Raw genomic sequence first — 16,281 nt, forward strand, 5'->3', positions numbered from 1 at the left:
TGGTGGTGGTAGTGTTGGTGGTGGTGGTGGGGGTGGTAGATGATGATGATGATGATGACAGTAATTCTCAAAGACCCAACACATTATGATGATGATTATTACTATAATGGTGGTTCCCAAAGACCCAACATATTATGAAGAGAAAATAAGGATACTGGAAAAGAACCGTGTTGCATAGCATCTTGCTAAGGCCCATGGAGATGCACTGTGGATGCTGCAGGTGGAAGTTCTCGCTGCATGCCAGTAGTACCTCCAAGGACAGGCAGCCAAGCCCAGAGGAGACAGCTATTTGACTGATGGTGCACAAGGCAATCCTTTCCTTCTTGGTTTCAGTTCAGGTTGGCTATATGTGTTCATCCTTCTTGAACTGTGCTTTCTTCTTCAGGTTCAAATGACAGCCCAAGGAAGCATTCACTGGGAAGTCTGCAAGTCCATATTCTTAAGAGTGCTCACCTATCAGCCTCCTTGCGGCTGTACCCACCTGAGCAGAAGCTTTCTTGCCCACTTGATTTCCCACAAGATGTGAGCCTGTCACTTACATGGTGCCTTTCTGCTTACCAACTAAAGCCTCCCTTTTATCATCTTCTTCATCCGTCTGGGGACAAGAATGTGGATGGTGGCTATTTTGTCCACTTCTTGACGGAGGTAGAGACAGAAGAAGGTGCTTGGAGGAAATGACTCCAAGACCCAGCAAGAAACTGAATCACAGAAATCTTCCTAGAATTCAAGTCTTTAGTTCCGAATGGTTCCAAAGCCAGCTTCAGTGTGTGTCCAGCCTGTGATTTTTAAAATCCCCTAGACTCCCAGCTCCATGAGGGCAGAGATTTCCAACAATTTTGACAACTGCTGTGGCCCCAGCATGTAAAGTGAGTTCAAGCATATAATAGGCACTCAATACATTTTATTTATTCTCTGTTACTTTCCATCAAAGTGACCTTATACTGAGTCCCACCAGCAGTATTCCCCAAATTCTTTGTCAGGAGTATTTTTCTATCAGTTCCAAGGGCTAGAAGTAATGTTTCTATCCTCACTCTGTACCTGTGTGGCTTAGAGGCCTTCTGTACATTAATATGGCCAGGAAGTCCCCCATCGTCTGCCACCTCACCTTTGTGTGAAGCCAGTCCACACTGCCAGAAATAACATGCAGGTTCCTCTGTGATGGCATTGGACTGAGAGACCCTGGAAGGGACCCATCCTGCCCTGTGCATCCCTTCTGCCTTCCTGGGCTTTGAAAGAACTCCATTCAGATGGGAAACAGGGAGACTGGGAACTCTATTTCATGTTACTAATATCGAAGCTACGCTCAATAATCCTGACCCTGGCTTCTGGTTTGTACATGTTTGCTTTTTAATGTATTTTTGCACAACTGGCTTTAAAACAAATGGGTTTGGGTTTGACACTGAACCTAATCTCAGCACACGAACTCAGGAATGTCTGCAGGCTCTTTTAGCAGAGAGAGAAGGATGGAGCTGTGTCTATGGGCAATCCCAGCCTGCCCTTTGTTATTTCCTGATTTTAGAAAGGAAGAGAGGATCCTGGCAGGTACTGCCTCTTTGATGCCCGGAGGACAGAGTGAAGCCAGGTTCCTGCTCTCTTGGGCACCACTATCCTGACCACCGAGCAAACACCATTCTTACAGTCAGTATGGGATGAGCGGAGATGGGCCTGGCACGAGAAGAGGAGCTCAGAGGTTCCTTCCCTAGTGCAGGAGCCTCACTGAACCAGGGATCTCTAGGTTCTGCCCCAACCAACACAGGCTGGCTCATGTAGAGGCTTCTTCCCTTTCCCCAGACCTAGCAGGACTGACACTTAGAACTCATTAAATGAATTCTGGGAAGAACTGAGAGCACTTAAGGAACTTCATTTTAAACATGAATAACCTGGGATAGAGAGGTAAAGGGATTCCTCCAAGGGCTCACGGCCAGGGTCCCAACACACAGCCTAGAGCCAACAGCACAGCACCAGTGTCTCTTTCCACAGAATGCAGTTATTAAAGCCCCTGTTAAGGTGTTATCAGGGAAAATGGAACACAATGATGTTGGAAATTAGGCATGTATTTCATATTTTGAAAAGGGCACATGAACTTTGCCAGCTTGTGGCACCCTGGAGAGCACTGAGGGGAAATCCATGTGTCCTTCCAGCAAGGAGAATGCGGTGGCTCCCAAAGACAGAAGCTTGGCCCTCCCTAAAGGGAAAGGCCATTTCCTGCGGCACGTTTCCCATTAATACGAGATTGGAGCTTTGATGATGTGCTCATCAGGACCTGATAAGCTTATAGCCTTGAGAGACTTCCTGAAAGGAGGGGTTTAATTAAACATGCGATGCACAGAATTCAAGAGGCTGTGTTATACACTGGGTTTGAAGGGTCCCCCTGTGTGTTCTCAGGAGAAGCTGGTTTCCTGGTGATAGAAGCCAACACAGAGGGAGAGGGAAAGGAGGGAGGGAGGAGGAAAGGGACAAAAAGGGACAGGGGAATGGAGGGAAGAGGAGAGAAGAGGAGAAAGGAGGAGTGAGGAGGGAGGGACAGGAAAGGGGAAGAGAAAAGCATTCAGGCCAATATTCCTTCTGAGCCAAAGCCCCATTGAGAATTTACTTCCTGCCAAAGGTGAAGAGCCAGTAAACAAAATTTTCTTTTCTAGAATCATCAATTCACTTAACATGCACCTACTGAGCACCCACTGCATACTTGACCTGGTGCTGGGCTTTAAGGATACAGGAGGGTTAAGATGACCATGCACAGATCTATCTTTCTCAGACTCCCTTGCCACCAGAGGTCCAGATGTGACTTTCTTTTTTCTGCTCATCACATGCATGGAGTTGGAATTAAGCCAGGCAAGAGGCAGGCTGCAGGGCAGCATCAGCTTTGCTGGTGTGGACCAGGACCAAGGTGGCTGCAGAGGCTCCATCAGTAGGGATAACTTCCTGACTCCACAGGCAGTTTCCCACATCCAGTTTTCTGACTGTGGCAGAGGCAGCAGCATTATTGTGGCATCAGTTCTGGAGTAGGCAACACACATTATCAGCATCCTATCAGTAGCATCGCACCCCGAAGTGCTAGAAAATGTGTAATCATCATGTTTTTGAAGGGAAAACAAATCCCTGATGGCACATACCCATTTCCATGGTGTAAATATTCCCCAAATGGCTGATTTACACAGGCAACATATTGTATTTTCACCATATAAATATGATAGATGAAAATAACCTCAAGAGCATACAGAATGACAAATGGTAGTAAAATAATTAGATGAGATTTGAGCATTTGTTACCTTTGTCCTTCGTATAATTTATTTAATTACAAGCTTGTAAAATGTAATTTTTAATAATGGCTATGTTTAACAACCAGCTAGCAAAAAGTGTTGAAAAGCTGACGATCAGCCCTTGGGAGCCCGTGTGAGCTGACTCCAGCATATCACTGATTCTAGCCTACCCCGGAGGTCACTGGTAGGCATTTCCTTCTGTGCTAAGGCCTTCTGTGGCTTTCTGCCTATTGATGTTCTCTGGCTGCGGCGGCACGATGGGCCCACACCAGGAGCACTCCAAAGTGCCAGAGAATTAATGCCCAGAAGAGACTCTCTACCATCAATACAGGCATGGAAGGTAGTGAATAAATATGCATCCCCACACTCTAAACATGCAATGGTACATTTTTGAAATGTGCTCCTCAGTTTCTCAGACAGCCCTGTGGGGATTGTGGCCCAGGTGCCCACAGATATCACATACTCATTAATGTACCTTTTTTTGGTTTTCCTCCCTTTTCTGTCTCACTTCCCCACTCCCTCCCTGTGCCTTCTGCCACCATTCCCCCAGTAAACTACTTGCACCCCATTGCTTGTCTCAGAGTCTGGTTTGGGAAATATCCAAACTAAGGCAGGGTAGAATTCATGCTACAATTGAAGCAAAGCACCCAATATAGGCTAGTCACCAAAAACAAGAGTATACTCAAATATATTATTTATTTATTTATTCATTTATTTTGTCACCCAGCCTGGAGTGCAATGGTGTGATCTTGGCTCACTGCGACCTCCGCCTCCCGAGTTCAAGCAATTCTCCTGCCTCAGCCTGCCAAGTAGCTGGGATTACAGGTGCCCGTCACCACACCTGGCTAATTTTTTTTGTATCTTTAGTAGAGATGGGGTTTCACCACATTGGCCAGGCTGGTCTTGAACTCCTGACCTCAAGTGATCCACCTGCCTCGGCCTCCCAAAGTGTTGGGATTACAGGTGTGAGCCACTGCCCCATTCTATTTTTCTATGAACAAATATTTATGCTGCATGGCAATTACAGAGTGCCTTGTTCTGTGAGTTCGTTGTGTCTAGTACTCACTCTGTGTGCTGCATCTCACTTCATCATCATGACAAGGTGTGAAGATAAGGAAGAATGTTCCTCTGGGCTACTTACTGATAAGAAACACACAGTGTAAGCCTTTCAAGGGACCTTAGAGATCTCTTGATCCAGGGCCCTTACTTTTCAATTAAGGAAGCTGAGGCATGAGGAGAGGAAGAGTTTCTCCACTAGTCACTTTGAAAATCAGCAGCAGCCGTGGAATTAGAAACGAGTCTCTTGATTACCAGTGGAGGTCCCTGTCCACCGCAGCCAGTGTGGCCTCCAAGCCCAGAGACACTCTCCTTGGAAGGATATGAAGGGTCCATGTGCTCTCCAGATACTCCTGATCCCCCTTCCCCAGTGCTGTGAAATTGTCTCAGCTCAGGGGTTTGCTAAGTGACAATTCCCTGAGCCCTGTTATTAGAAATTTGAAAGCCAGAATCACAACTGATAGTAAGACTGGGTGCAGTGAGAGCCCCGGGACCATCAGAATTCAGTTGTGAGTCAACAGCTCACAGAGAAGCCCCATGTGGTCTCCAAAGGAGTGAGACCCATGAAATTACGTCAAAGAGGGGCTTCTACCCTCTGAGCTTTAGACTCACTGACTGTATTAGTCAGGGTTCTCTAGAGGGACAGAATAGGATATATGTGTGTATCAAAGGGAGATTATTAAGTGGAATTGACTGACACAATCAGAAGCTAAAGTCCCACGATAGGCCGTCTGCAAATTGAGGGGCAAGGAAGCCAGTGGTGGATCCCAAAACCTCAAAAGTAGGGAAACCGAGTCCCCAAACCTCAAAAGTAGAGAAGCTGATAGTGGAGCCTTCGATCTGAGGCCAAAGGCCCAAGAGACCCTGGCAAACCACTGGTGTAAGTCCAAAAGCTGAAGAACTTGGAGTCTGATGTTTGAGGGTAGGACACATTCACCATGGGAGAAAGATGAAAGCCGAAAGACTCAGCAAATCTGCTCTTTCCAACTTCTTCCACCTGCTTTATTCTAGCCGTGCTGGCAGCCGATTAGATGGTGCCCACCCAAACTGAGGGTGGGTCTGCCTCTCCCAGTCCACTGACTCAAATATTAATCCCTTTTGGCAACACCCTCACAGACTCACCCAGGAATAACATTTTGCATTCTTCACCTCAATCAAGTTGGCACTCAATATTAACCATCATATTGACTCCCTCGGGGAATCAGCCCTAGGGTACCATCAGCCTTCCTAACGATGACCAAAGTCTGTGACAAGACAGGGAAGGGGCCCTCAGGTTATCTCACCACCTGGGTGGAAATTTGCCAGTTATCGCTTCACCCAGTATCCTCACAACACCCCCATGAAAGTGGAGGTTATTATTCTGATTTTCAAATAAGTAAATAAAAGCTTATTGGGATTAAATGGTGTGCCCAATTTCACACTTATGCTAGCAGTGATAGGCTTTGAACCCACTTTTGATTTTGGAATCTGAGTTTGAAGGCTTCTTACAGCCCCATAGAGGCTCCACTGCTGAACAACAGAATGCCACTGCCAGGCTGAGAGAAGTCAAGTTCATGGTGGCCTCAAGAACGGCAACTGATCCAGAAGGACTGGGCATAAGGTGCAATGCAAGGCTCTGGGGCAAGGAAGGTCAGGGTATGGAGAGCCTTGAAGGCCAAACTAACGGGTTTTGTATTGTTTGGAAAAACATTTGATTATTTGGCATTGAAAAGTAACTCTGAATATAAGAAAGTAGGAATATTTCAACCAATTTAATTAATTTATAAATTCTTAGAATACACGCCCAAGAGTAACCTGTGAGTAAAATCTATGCCAATTAAGTCTAAAAGAGCTTTTAAAATTCCAAGAGTTTAAAAACATTGGGTCAAGGTTATTTGGAAGTATCTTTTTCTCTTAGTGGTATTTGGGTGGTCTATCAGATGACGAATGTTCCACAAGGCTAGGACAGGCAGCACCTCAGAGGAAGAGGCTCCCAAACAATGGTGTCAAGAGTGAGAAGCGATTAGCAGTGAAGAAAGGGGAATATGGGAAGTAACGGTGTTCTAGGCAGTAGGAGCAGCCAGTAGAAATATCTGCTGGTTAAATATTATAGGTACTAGTGAGCCCATTTTACAGATGATACTAGAAAGATATCTGGTTTGCTTTGCCTAGGGTCATGCAGTTAGCTAGTGGCAGTGCAGGAGTAAATAGCATTGGAGTGAGTAAAAAATGCGTTAAAATAGCAGTCATGGAGTTGCTACAATGTGCCAGATCTCCAGTTGGGGATCCATCAGTGAAGGAAACAGGCACGGTCCCTGTCTTCAGAGTTGCCAGACCTAGGAGTGGTGGGGAGGGAGGATGGGGTGACAGATAAGCAGGTAGTTATGATACATCCTGATGGGCCTAATGAGAGCAGGAGAATCAACCCTTGTCCTGGGGACTCTGGGGCAACATCCAAGAGGAAGCAGCTCCCAAGCTGTCTTATGAAGGGCCAGAAGGGATTATTAGTTATGCAAACAGAAGACAGGGAGGAAGAATCTTCCAGGAATCGGAGCAGTGAGTATCAGAGCCTGGTCATTTGGTGAGTGTACTACTCTGTCTCCTTGAGACCCTAGTGGCGACGGTTGGTTTGGGCAACTCCCCGTAGTAGACATCAGTCACTCGCCTGTGGAGAACGTGATTAACTTTTCTGGGTCCTGATACTTTGGACCTTGTTTTTCCTAATTCCCATGGAATTAGGGAGTGGCATTAAAACTTCCACTTTAAGGTAAGGAAAAACAAGGTTCAAAGTGCTCCCTTGCTGTGCCAAAGGTCATGCAGGTAGCAAATGATGATGGTGAAATATGAAGTCCAAAGAGTCTCACTCAAAGAGAAAGTTTGTGCCACTCTATCAAACTGGGTCCAGCACTTCCCACACCAGAGGAGACTCAGGACCTATCTGATTTAACGACCCCCCAATTTCCCTACCCTTGAGTATCCTGGGGTGGGTAGGGGAGGGAAACAGAGACCCAGCAGGTAGACAGTGACCTGTTCAGGTCACATAGCCAAGGACAAGTAAGGCACTGCACTGTCAGAGAGCAGCCTGCTCTCCACTCACTCATATCTTCATTACTTTTATCAACACGTATTTAAGGATCGTCCAAGCAGAGCAAACCACAGCTTTAAAGCAATTACTTGCCGATGATCAGGAGGGGCCGAGGGGATTCTGTTTGCTTATTTGTGTGAACCTAAAATGCCTGCTTCCTTAATTAAGCCTTCACTCCGAGTCTTGCCTCCAGCTTTTAAAGTTTTCTTTTCCCTCTCTTTAACAGGTCTCAGTATTCCACCACGCTGCAGGCACTGGGCCCAGGAGGGCTTTGCCTCTGTTTTCTTTCTCTTTTCTAAGATGCCTCTGCTCCTGTACCACCACTGAGGATACTTCCTTTTCCTAAAATCCCCAATCCCCTGCTGCTTTTAATTTCATAATTATCAGCCATGAGCATTGTGATCCTTGGTGACTCAGGGCCAAAGGATGCAGCTCCCGGCAGCTCCTTCCTCCTACCCAACTCCTTTCAGTAATGCTTATCTTTCTTGAAAACTCATCTCACATCACCTGCTGGTGACAGCCTTCCCTGATTGACACCAAGTCTGTTCTGGTGCTCCCCATCTGTCTATCATGGACCCTGTGACCTTGTGTCTTTTGGCTTTATATCTCCAGACAAAGTATCTGGTATGCAGGAGACACTTGACATATGCTTCTTGAGAAAATGAATGCATGAAATAAAGAATGAACAAATAAATTAGGCTTTGTGTTCAGGTGGATGTAAGTGTTTGGGGGAGGGGGTGGTGTCAGGGGTGAGGAGTTGGCAATTGCCTTATCGCATAATTGATTTTCACATATTGAGATGTTGATTGACGTTTAGTGGTTGCATAGTTTACCTCCTCAAACTGGACATAATGTATGCATCTTCCTTCACAATCACCACAGAGAGTTATTTAACCCTACTTGGTGGGACTGTTTTAGAAACTCGTTTCCTGTCCTTGGCTTAACTCTTACCATTAATTAGAATCCCTTTTAGTTGTCCCAGGTGATTTCATCTATCTGTTCATTTGGCCACTCATTTGGGAAATGTTTATTGAGCAATGACTGTGCTCCCTGGTGAAGATACAATGCTAGGCAGACCAGCATGGTTCTCTGCCCTCTGGGGACTTCCAAAGATAGTGGGAGAGAGAAGCTAGCAACCAGGCACATTGAGATGGGAGAGGTACAGATTTCTATGGGCAACAAGAATGGCCTTGTGCCATCAGAAAAGGTTTTCCAGAGGAAATGACATCTCAGCCAAAAGATGCATATGAGTTAGTTACCCAAAATTAGGAAGAAAAAGGGGTCAGGTGGTCTGTTACTACATAACTAGCTGCCAAAACTTAGTAGTTTAAAACAACAATGATGTGGTTATTTCTCACAATTCTTTGGGCTAGGAGTTTGGATTGGGTTCAGCTGGGTTATTCTTCTGGTCTATGGGTGTCAATCGTCAACTGCGGTCATTTGGGCATATTGCCTTGGTGGGGACTCTTGAGAGGCTGGGCTCTTTTTCTAAGTAGTCTGAGGGACTCTCTTCATGTCCCCTCTTATCTCTTTAGCAAAGCAGTCAGGCTTCTCATATGGCAGCTCCAGGCACAGAGAGAGAGAGAGAGAGAAAGAGAAAGATGGTAGCTGCCAGTCTCTTAAGGCCCGAGGGCCACAAACCACCAGAGTGTTATGTCCCCTGGACCCCACTGGTCACAGAGCCTGTCCAGACTCAAGGGGAGGGGATACATATTCCTACCTGTTGATGGAGAAATGACAATGAATTTGTGACCATCTCTAGTCTGCCATTTTGGAGAGTTGGAAAGAGGGTTTCAGGCAGAGGAGCAGAAGTGAGACCTCAGAGGCTGGAGCTTAGACAGCAGGGGCCATGGTAATGGGTGAGGCTTCAGAGGAGGCAGAAGTCAAGCAGACCAGACCTTACTGAGATGTGTTATTGAGTCTGAAATTTATCCTGAGAGGACAGTGGGGACATACTGAAGGTATTTGATCACGGATGTAACATGATCAGATTTGGGGTTTTGAAAAATCACTCTAGTGGCTGTGTGGAGAGGGTGGGAAAAGGTTTGCAGAAGGTCGGCTTGCAGCCACAGACACTGGTGTGAAGGAAGGGCTTGATATACTCAGGGGAGAGATGCTGATGGCTTCACAAAGAAGGGTGGTGTGTGGCAAGAGCTAGGCAGACAGAACACTAGGGAGATGCGTGCACAGGAGGGCTCTATGACCCCCTGTCTCCTGGTATCCAGTCTCAGCTCTTGTATGTCCTGGTCCTGTCCCCAAGGGCTCGAAGACCCCATCTGATGCCACCGTCACCAAGGCAGACATCTGGGCAGCTCTCTGGACTTCCGCCCCTGCACACAGTTGCACAAGCAGCTGCGTTTTCAGCCCAGCATTTCCAATGAGCACCAGCCAGCTTCCCGTATGTGAAAAATGGGAACAAGAATATTAAATGTGACAAACATTTAACCATCTTTGAAGCTGTGATCTTGATAACAGCTGGGAGGAAATGATAAAGTGGCAACAAGGATGGAAATCAGATTTCCTGTTGAAGAAGTTGATAAAAACATTTCATTTTTCTAAACAAAGGGAATTTGGGATTGACCTGATTTATTTCCAGCTTTCAGGGGTTCATTTTGGAATTTCCAGGTCCAGAATTTGAGAAATCCGAGGGCTCTTTTGTCTCAAAATTGGTCCCATACTTTCATAAGAGGCAAATGATGAGTTCTACAGAGCACTGAGTTTGCTTTAGATGTGCTTGGATTTGAAGCCTTCCTCTGCCCTTGTCAGCCGAGCTGCTTCCCCTTCAGAACTTCAGTTTCCTTATGTTAAAAATGAGAATAGCCAATTTCCACTTCACAGAGCTGGCATGAGCATTATATGAGATACTGGGGATGAAAGTTTGGCCATCCCTACCTCTTTGACCCCCACAAACATTCTATGTGTCCAGTTGGGACCTCCCCAGTTTAGATGTGAGAAAACAGGCCCCAAGAGATAAAGCAGCCTATCCAAAGTCACCCCAGAAAAGAGATGTGAAGTTCTGTGGGGGATGGCAAGGGTTAGACTCATTTTTTTTTTTGACTCTGTAACACGGCACTTGGACCAGTGGATGGACACTGCATGGAAGCAGGTTTGAACTCAGTTCAAAGAGGAATTTTGTTGCAAATGGAGTCACACAAGCATTTGTGTGTGCGGGAATGTTATGGTTCAGATATGGTTTGTTTGTCGCCACCAAAACTCATGTAGAAATGTGATCCCTAGTGTGGTGGTGTTGGAAGGTGGGGCCTGGTGGGAGGTGTTTTGATCATGGGGTATGGATTCCTCCTGAAGGGCTGAGTGCTGTTCTCACGGTATTGAATTCATGCTTGTGGGACTGGATTAGTTCTCCGGGAATGGACTAGCTCCCACAAGAGTAGGTTACACAATGAGGATGGCCCTCAGATTTCCCCCCCTTTTTGCGTGGGTTTGCTTCCCTTTTGACCCTCTCCACCATGCTGTGCTGCAGCACAAAAGCCAGGAGCCAGGGCCACGCCCCTGATCTTGTCAGCCTGCAGAACTGTAAGCTAAATAAACCTCTTTTCTTCATAAATGACCCAGTCTCAAGTATTCTTTCATGTCCCCACAAACAGATTAAGACAGGCAGTGAGCTCCTCATTATGAGAAGTGTTCAAGCGGAGGCTGAAATCACCCGGTCGAAACCATGGTTGAGGCAACTGTTGTTGATAGTTGGGAGCAGAGTGGATGACCTTTAACTTATAGCCTGGCTCTGGGAGTCTACAGGTCAAAAAACAAAACAAATAAACAAAAAAAACCCATGTATTTTAGGAATACTGAAATAACCACAAGTGGTTTTTCTAGTTATTGACGGCCAACTTCTCAACAGTGGATCTTTCACTTGGTAGCCACGTGTCAGAATGAACTGGATCTCTGAGGGGCTTCTTGGCCACATCTCTGGACCCAGCTTGGGCCAGCTGCATTTCTCAGAACATCTTGGACTGAATAATCTGAATCCTATCATGTTACCTGTGAAGATGCTGGCTTCTGCCAATTATGACACATCTCTATATTGGAGGCCAAGATGGACTCTACATGGCTTTCTGGAATATATCTGTTTTTTCTGACAACAGGGAAACCTAAGGAGGTCTAATCTACCATCTCGCTGTAAAGATGACTAACCAAAATAAGCTCTCCAGAATCTACAAGGAACTTAACTCAACAACAAAACACAAATAACCTCATTAAAAAGTGAGCAAAAGACAGGAACAGACCTTCATTCAAAAGAAGACATCCAAATTGCCAACAAGCATATGAAAAAAATGCTCGATATCACTAATAACCAGGGAAAAGCAAATTAAAACACAATGAGATACCACCTTACACCAGTCAGAATGACTAGTATTAAGAAGTCAAAGCATAACAAATGTTGGTGAAGATGAAGAGAAAAAACCCTCATCGTTGTTGGTGGAGATGTGAATTCGCACAATTAGTAAAACTCTATGGAAAACAGTATGGAGATTTCTCAAAGAGCTAAACATAGAACTACCATTTGATTCAGCAACCCCACTACTGGGTATCTACCCAATGGAAAATAAATCATTATATTAAAAAGATACTTGCACTTATATGTTTATCATAGCACTATTCACAATAGCAAAGATGTGGAATCAATCTGAGTGTCCATCAACAGATGATTGGATAAAGAAAATGTGGTACACACACACACATGCGTGCGCAGACACAAAATGAAACATTATTCAGCCATAAAGGAACGAAGTCATGTATTTTGCAATAACAGGGATGGACCTGGAGACCACTATTTTAAGTGAAATAACCTAGAAAATCAAATACTACATGTTTTCACTTTAAATAATGTGTACACAGGAACACACATTGTGGAATAATGGACATTGGAGACTCAGAAGGGTGGGATGGGGATGAGCGATGAGAAATTACTTAATAGGTACAAGGTACACTATTTGGGTGATTGCTACACTAAAATCCCAGACCTCACCACTATTCAATATATCCGTGTAAGAAACTGCAGTTTTACCCTCTAAATCTGTACAAATTAAAACAAACAAATAAACCAATGAACTCTCCTCAGAAACGAAGCCTCCCTGATAGCCAAGCTGAAAGTCAGCCGGCAGGGTGTTGAGGTTGAAAGCGCCATGTGATGAAGTGTGTTTGATTTCAGATTCAATGTGTTTCTCTCTCCTGTCTCTCCCTCTGATCCCTACCCCTACTCAATACAAGTTGGTCTCACCTTAACTGCTTGGTCATCTAACCTCTTCTTAAAGGACTAGGTAGTAAATATTTCCATCTTTGTAGACAACACAGTCTCTGTCACAACCACTTGACCCTGTTATGACAGCAACAAAACAGCCAGAGACAATACGTAAATAGTAGATGTGCCTGTGTTCTGATAAAATTTTATTTACAAAGCGAGGCAGCAGGCTGGATTTGGGCTGCAGGCTTTAGTTTGTGACCCATCATTTCTAGCTGGTCCTCAAAAAACTAAGGGAAAACATCCCTTATGCTAACATTAGGTGCTGCGGGAGTCATAGGCTTTCTTCTCCAAGTGTGGTCCACAGAGCAGCAGCATCTGCCTCACCATAGCAAGCCCCATGGCACCTGTCAGAAATGCAGCATCTCAGCACCTCTTCTCTCCTACTCCCTAAATCTACCTCTCTTCATCAGAATCCCATTTTTAAAAAATTCAGATGATTCACATATACATGGAAATTTGAGAAATACTGAATTATAACAGAAGAGTCTGGGGGGGCAGGGATTAATATTTGTGTTTAAATATCGTGTGTGCTTTTTCTTGTTGCTATTGCTAATTGGACAGTAGAGAAAATGCTACAGAGGTTAAGGCTCCACAGAGAGATGATCAGTGTAGAGGCGGTCATTGTAAAACTTTTTTTGGTAACTATTGTGATGATGACTAATCTTTGCACAGTTTTTGACTTTTTCCAAAGTGGTTTAACAAAATCTAATGAGATTCTTACTGAGATTGGTTGAACTACTGTTCGACAGGTCAAACATTGTTCAGCTCCAGGGGTGCCTGGCACATGTGGCACCTCCAGGAGTTGTGCAGTACACTGCTTGAGCAACTGTCCATGTCGGCCCTGCCTATAAGGCAGCGATCATTGCTTCCTCAGGCTTTCTGATGTGGAAATGGAGGCCGGAAGCCGTGGGCCTCCCTGACCTGCCATTCCTTTCCTCCCAGGTGTGCTGCTCACTCACTTTCTCCTATCAGGAAGGTGAGACTGGAAATGGCTTTCAGGTGCCCTGGGCTGGGGTCTTTGTGTCTCTCTGACCTGATAATCGCCACAGACAGGGGCTCTGTAGAGCACAGATGAGGTTCTGGGAATTAGGCACAGCAAGTCTTGGCGTGCTTATCTCACAGTGGCCACTGAGGGGCCTAGTGACTCTGTGTGATGAACTTAGAGTTCTTAGCCTCTCCTCAGGGCCTCTTCCTGGAGGACATAAGCATTATGGATAAAAGCCCTCTGAACACTGTGGGTGTGTAAAGGGTGGCGTCTTTCTTTCTTCTAATTACCTGTGGCCATGCTTGCTGTCTTGGGTCGGCTTTCAAAGGCAGCCCCTGAATCTTGTTTCTGTTCATCTGGATGTTAAGAGCCTTACTGTACCATGAGTCTAGTAAATAGTAAATAGTGAAGTAAAGGCGTTTCATGCCTTTTTATCGTCCTAGGGCGAGGAGTAATCCTCCCAGATCGTACAAGGAATAAGCCAAGTCTCCTCTGCTCAACCCAGGGCTGGCTGGTCCTTCTGGGAGAAGTCTGCTTACAGCTGAGGGAAAAACAATGGGCCTGACGCTCTGAGACCTGGGCTCCAGGCCAGCCCACCTACGGCGACCTGTGTGGCTGGAAGCCTCGCTGTTCTTCTTGAGCACTAGCCCCAGGTGGGCAGATGAGCAATAGCTGGGAGCAGGGATAATGTTCTATAGCTGGTTTGCCGCAGCTCACCGGGTGCCTGGGCCTGTGTGGGCTCTACCACTCCTATCTCCTTGACATTTACCATGAACTTAAGAGTCATCCCACGTTACAGATTTCAAAACTGAGTTCTAGTAGTTCTGTCCTGAGCCCAAGGTCACACAGCAGCTAATGTATGAGCAGAGCTCCATGGGGCTTTCTGAGCCCAGGCCTGACCCTGTACCGACAGAAGAGGCCATTTAGCCGTGGGCTTTGCAGATGTGCTATGATCCTAAGAAACCAGGCGACTTTGGGAGAAGCAGATGCTTTGTTATTATGAGGAACCTGCCGAGCCACTGCTGACTCACATTCCAAAGCTCACGCCCAGCACCCTGACTATTTGCTTAGGGTTTTGCTGTAGCTCTTGCCAAAGATGAGACCATACAGTCTCGAAGTGACAATGCCATTATTCAAGTATCCAAAGCCCTTCATGTTTCTTCAAATGCTCACTGGTGTTTTATGTCATTAAAATATATTGTTGATTAATATTTGAGCAGCTACGCATAGCTTGCGTCTCACCCGGTCTCACATTTCTCATCCATTTGTGCTCCTGCAATGCCCAGATCTCCCTTTGGGTTTCTTTGTACCCTCCCTTCATCCTTCCCCATCTGGTCTACATACCCCCAGTTAAAGCCGACCCAAAGAGCTCCATGCAGTCTGGGTAAACATCACCAGCGGCCCATATGGACAAAGATAAACAATCCGGCTCAGTCCCCTCCCATCCTGGCCCACACTGTCTCTGGCTGCACCCTGGAGGGGTCCTCTGTGAGAGAATCTTCCCCCAGGCCAGCTTGCTGCTTTCCTCTGGTTTGCATTCTGTCCACGTGTGTTCTGTCGGAAAGACTCCTCACTATTTTCTAAGGCAACTTACTTGGCCAGCCCATGAGCTGGAGGCATCATTCCCAAATCTCTCCTTAGGCTGCATTACATTTTGGTCACAAGAGGCGGTAACTCAGCTCCAGAATCCCTCCCTGAGCAACCTTGGCAGGTCTCCTAACCTCGTTCAAACTCTGCATTTGTGTCTGTAAAAGAGGTTGATGGTAATACCGACCTTTAGGTAGCTATTGTGAAGACTGAATATTATAATTTTTTAAAAATAAAAACCGTTCCCAAAGTTTGAGTGTCATTTTGATTTTTGATAATTTCAGAAGCACCCATGCTACACACTTAACAAAAACACATCCTTAGAAAGCAGAAGGATTTCCCTTTCCTAAAAATCTTTAGTTTTGTGCATTTATACATTTTTCATTTTAATTTTTGTTTCACGCTGGGCACAGTGGCTCATGTCTGTAATCCCAGCACTTTGGGAGGCCGAGGCAGGTGGGTCAGCTGAGGTCAGGAGTTTGAGACCAGCCTGACTGACAGGGTGAAACCCCATCTCTATTAAAAATACAAAAAAAAAAAAAAAAAGCGCCTGGTGTGGTGGCATGTGCCTGTAATGCCAACTACTTGGGAGACTGAGGCAGGAGAATAGCTTGAACCTGGGAGGCAGAAGTTGCAGTGAGCCAAGATCGTGCCATTGCACTTCAGCCTGAGCGACAAGAGTGAAAATCTATCTCAAAAAAAAAGAATTCTTTTTGTTTCAGTCAATATTTGCTATGTTCAGTCAGAGGGGCGGAAAAAATTTAAAGACTTGTTTTTTAAAATTCACAGAATCAAATAAATGTAAAAAAAAAAAACACCATAATTTCAAATACTGTTTTTGTTTATTTATAGCATTTATCTCTCTGAAGTTATTAAAACTTAAAGTTACACTGAGGCTAAGCAAGTGCTATGTAAAGAAGTCTTCTCCTTTGATTATTTTTTATCACAGTAACCATTATCTCATCATCATTTGGTCAGTGCAGTCATAAAGGAAGACTTTCTTCAACAGATATTAACTAGTATAGATCAAGAAACTCTGTCCTGTTCCTGTCATTCCTCCCCTGCC

Source organism: Mandrillus leucophaeus, unplaced genomic scaffold (genome assembly GCF_000951045.1).
Source record: "Mandrillus leucophaeus isolate KB7577 unplaced genomic scaffold, Mleu.le_1.0 Scaffold319, whole genome shotgun sequence".
In the NCBI taxonomy this organism is placed as follows: Eukaryota; Metazoa; Chordata; class Mammalia; order Primates; family Cercopithecidae; genus Mandrillus; species Mandrillus leucophaeus.